Genomic DNA, 5,080 nt, shown 5'->3' on the forward strand with positions numbered 1-5,080 from the left:
TGGCTAACTACAGAGCCGATATCCGCAGTTACCTGCCAGATTCGGCTCGGGGGGCACCTAATCAGATGAACATGTGCGATACATGTGCAGTGAAATATTGGGGGCCGATAGAAAAATCGGCCAGTAAAAAAAAATTCTCATGGTATACAGTCGATGCACGGACATCGACTTTAGAGCTAAGAAACAAAGCCGATGCACAGCCATCGACTCTAGTACAAATTACACAAGATCTACCAGCTGCGTGTTCGAGACGCGGATTTTCACCAAGACGGTCTTCAGTTCAGCTTCAAGGCCTTCTGCTTCCTTGAGGGGGTGAACAATGAGAGCTTCCTCAGCCGCAATGAGCCGATTTTGGTGCCCGAATTTTCTCTTCGAGGACTTCCCACCCTTCGCGCCAGTTCAGCAGTACTGTCAGAAGCGTCAGTTTTGGCATGCAAGGCAGCCTTTTGCTCATTAAGCCGTTGGTGTTTCGTCTACAATATCGGCTTTCAACGGAAGAAGAGGCGATCGATGGGGACAAGTTTGGCTGGCTCGGCATGGTGGCTGTCTCAGAATTACCTGAGTTCAAAGCCCTTTGACTGATCTGTGCATCCTCACCGATATTCTCGCCTTGACTGAGGCTCGGGGGGCAGCTGGCCTGGTAGATGCTCTGTTTTAGAAGCCGATTGAGGTGTCATCGGCTGATCCTTCGTCGCAACCTTCTTCAAAAATGGTGAGTTCTTGCAGAAGAGGATCACTGGATCTGGTGGGAGGAATTTAAGGGCTCTCTTGAAGACTCCACATTATCCACCAGATCTCAAAGTCATCAGTTGAAGAATTGAAGGATAGATTGTGAAGAACCGATGCGTTGCTATCGGCTCATTGAGCATTGGCTAAGTGAACAATCGGCAAAGTCAGTATGAAGGGGAATCGGCTAAATTAGCTTAAAGGAAATCGGCAAAATCAAACTGGGGGAAATTCTTCATTGCTAAATAGGATTTCTTACATAAAGAGCTGATTGCTCTCAAAAGGAAATACTAGGGGGTACATTGCCCCATCTACTACTGCTGATCCTATGCTAAGGGTCCTATCTATGGGCCGTCGCTGCCCTCGTCGTCGCCGTCGTCGCCGCTGTCGGCGCTACTCCCGGCGGGCTCGTCGTCGCTGCTGCAGCGGCCGCTGGCCGGGCCCTCGTTGTCCTCGTCCTCCTCGTCAGCGTCGTCGTCGTCGCTGTCGAAGTCGCTGAGGTTCCCCGGCCAGGGGCAGAAGCGCTTGGCCGGCGGTTCGTCGGAGGAGGTGTCGTCCTCCTCCTCCTCCTTCTCCTCCTCCTCCTCCTCCTCCTCGGGGGAGGTGAAGTCATCACAGGAGAAGCGATCGTCATCGCTCTCCTCCTCCGTTTCCCCGTCGGCGAGGAAGCGGAGGTCACTTTCCCCGTCGGTCGAGGACTTGTCGTCCTCAGACCAGACGGAGAAATCGTGACTGGATTCCTCCCCGGCTTCGATGGCGCGGCGGATGTTGGCCGCATGGGCCTCCTCCGGGTTCCACTTCGGCGTCGGCTCACGGGAGGAGGAGGATTGGGTGAAAAGACCCGATGAGGCAGAGGAGGAAGAAGACATGGTGGCGCAGGAGGGCTTTTGGAGTGCTAATGCGAAGGGGATGAAGAAGCAAACTGTTTGGAGCGGTTAAATAAAAGGGGATATAGTGGAAATTCAATGCCATAGCAGTTTCCGAGGAAGTGGTGCCCAACGAAAAAAAAAATTTGCCAGGGCACGCAGAAGTGGAAGAGGCAAGGCATCATGATGAAGGATACTGCGACGGTTCTGCCACGACATGACCCGACGAAGAAAAGGCAGAGTGATTTTGGAATTATCAATTCCAAAACCAGGGGGGCATGTGTTATCAACAGAATTTGACCGAGTCAGAGGTGGGCCGCGATCAAGATGGGCTTGAAGAATATACATGGAAGGAATACATGAATCGGCCTTATATGCAAAGTTTGGGCTAGTTCGCCCGTGTATCTGTAATATAGTAGGATACGTATCGATTAGATAGAGTTTGGCTCGTGCCCGGTTGGGATTATTCCCACGTTAGAAAGTCTACGGACTATAAATATGTATCTAGGGTTTATGAAATAAACAACAATCACGTTCACCACAAACCAATCTAGGCGCATCGCCAACTCCCTTGTCTCGAGGGTTTCTTCCGGGTAAGCATCATGCTGCCTAGATCGCATCTTGCGATCTAGGCAGTACACGTTCATCCGTTGTTCATGCGTTGCTCGTACTGAAGCCTTTTTGAGGGCGAGCAACGTAGTTATCGTAGACGTGTTAGGGTTAGCATTGTTCCTCGTATCATATGCTGTCGTCGTGCAACCCTGAGACGTCTAGCCGCCCTTACACCTATCTTAGGTGTAAGGGCGGCACCCCGCTTGATCATTATTTAGTAGATCCGATCCGTTATGATTGCTCCTTGTTCTTCAAGGATTAGTTTAATATCTGCATATGTTAGGCCTTACAAACGGGTTGAAGGATCCAGTGGCGCGTAGGGTGTAGTTTGCTAGCCCTAGACAGGATGTTCCGGGGATCAACCTCGTGTTGGTTTTTAGGCTTTGTCTAGGGTCGGTTTACGATCACCGTGCGTGGCCGCCAGGCTCAATCACGAGTAGGATGTTCCGATTATGTGGTGAAAACCCTAGATCGTAGTAGGTCGTTTTAGCTTTATTTTGATCAAGCAGGACCACCATATATTCGTACACCTCGTACGGATCATGGGTGGATCGGCTCTTTGAGCCGATTCACAGGATAACCTAAGAGCCGATCGAGGCTCGTATTTAATGTTTACGTGTATGCCATGCAGGAAACTAAGCGAGGCACATCCATCACCTTCCTGACCAGGTATAGGTCAGGTGGCACGCCCTTGCACCAGCATCGGACGTGCGTGCCGAGTCTTTGCGGGCCGTCGCTCGGAGGGACCAGGGCCAGCCGCAGTCCTGGGAGCCTCCCGGCTCTACCGTGTTGCCCGTCGCTGCTCGCCGGTGGGTTTCTGACCGCAACAGGCATATGGATCAAGGGTGGGATTTGTCCATCCCGATGACGGATAGATATACTCTGGGACCTCTCGGTGGAATGTCGTCTAATTAGCTTGCAAGCATGTAACTGGGTCACAAGAGATGACATACCACGGTACGAGTAAAGAGTACTTGTCGGTAACGAGGTTGAACTAGGTATGGAGATACCGATGATCGAACCTCGGACAAGTAAAGTATCGTGTGACAAGGGGAATCGGTATCGTATGTGAATGGTTCTTTCGATCACGAAGTCATCGTTGAATATGTGGGAGCTATTATGGATCTCTAGGTCCCGCTATTAGTTATTGATCGGAGAGGAGTCTCGATCATGTCTGCATAGTTCTCGAACCGTAGGGTGACACACTTAAGGTTTGATGTCGTTTTAAATATATATGGAATATGGAATGGAGTTCGAATGTTGTTCGGGGTCTCGGATGGGATCCAGGACATCACGAGGAGTTCCGGAATGGTCCTGAGAATAATATTCATATATAGGAAGTCACTTTCCTAGTTTGGAAATGATCCGGTGCATTTATGGAAGGTGCTAGAATGTACTAGAACCTTCCAGAAGAAATCACCATGGAAGGTGGAGTCCCGGATGGACTCCACCAACCCTAGCCGGCCAGCCAAAGGGGAAGGTGGAGTCCATGGTGGACTCCACCTCAATGGCCGGCCATAGGGGAAGGAAAGGGAGCAATCTCACTTCCCCTAGGTTTCACCCATATGGAAGTTTTTGAGTTGGACTCTTATTCGGATTTTGGGCAAACCCTTGGGGGTTCCACCTATATAAAGAGAGGGAGAGGAAGAGGGCTGGCTAACACCATGGCCACACCACCAAGTGGCACCCAAGCCGGCGCCCCAAGCCCCTCCTCTCTACCAAACCCTAGCTACTCCCTCCTCCTTCTTCTCCTGCAGCGGTTACGGTGAAGCCCTGACGGAGATCTCCACCACCACCGTCACCATGCCATCGTGCTGGCGGGATTCCGAGGAGGATCCACTACATCCGCTACCCGCTGGAACGGGAAGAAGGACGTCGTCATCAACACCGAACGTGTGACCGAGTACGGAGGTGCTGCCCGACTGTGACACCGTCAAGATCTTCTACACGCTTTTGAAAGCGGCAAGTGATCGACTACATCAACCACGAGATCTAATCTCGTAGGCTTTGGAATCTTCGAGGGTTAGTCTCACATACATCTCGTTGCTACCATCTACTAGATTAGATCTTGGCTTATTATTCGTTCTTGCGGTAGGAAATCTTTTATTTTCTATGCTACGAATCCCATCATCACGCCCATGGTTTTTCCCCTCTGTGTTGGAGGGGTTCTCCATGTTAAAATTTTGTATCTCCGCAGTGATTTGCTTTTCATTCTTCGTTATTGCTTGTCACGTTTATAAAAAGTGGTATCAGAGCCCATAATGTTTCAATCTAGGGTCTACGACATGTTTTACTTGAAGTTCGATCTATCGCAGCTGGAGTACACCACAATATTTTCTTTGTGACAAGTGAAGATGAGGGTGATTTTCGCCCAAAATTATAATCTGGATTAACCTCTCTTGAATAATTTGGAAAAGAATTCGGCAAGTCCAATACAAAGACTTAGACAGATGAGGAAAAGCGGAAGGACCGTAAGGCTTTGTCTTTGATTCAACTTCATATGTCCAATAAAATTTGCAGGAAGTGCTGCTAGAGAAAACTGCAGCGGCTCTATAGATGAAATTGGAATCGATCTGCATGCCAAAAGATTTAATCAGTAAAATGCATGAGAAGATGATTTTCTATTCAAGGTCAGTGCCCAACTGTTGCAATCAACTGATTTTCTTGTGTATGTTTCCTTTTCAGTTCAACTGATTTTCTATTCAAGCTCAACTAATTTTCTATTCAAGGTTAGTGCCTAATAGTTGCAATCAACTGATTTTCTTGTGTATGTTGTATTACTTCTTCTCTAGAAGCGTATATTTTATGCAATTGGAAGTAATATTAAGGATATCCAATGCAGAGCAGAAAAAGACATGCAAGACCATAAAGTGGCT

This window comes from Lolium perenne, chromosome 3, assembly GCF_019359855.2.
Source record: "Lolium perenne isolate Kyuss_39 chromosome 3, Kyuss_2.0, whole genome shotgun sequence".
In the NCBI taxonomy this organism is placed as follows: domain Eukaryota; kingdom Viridiplantae; phylum Streptophyta; class Magnoliopsida; order Poales; family Poaceae; genus Lolium; species Lolium perenne.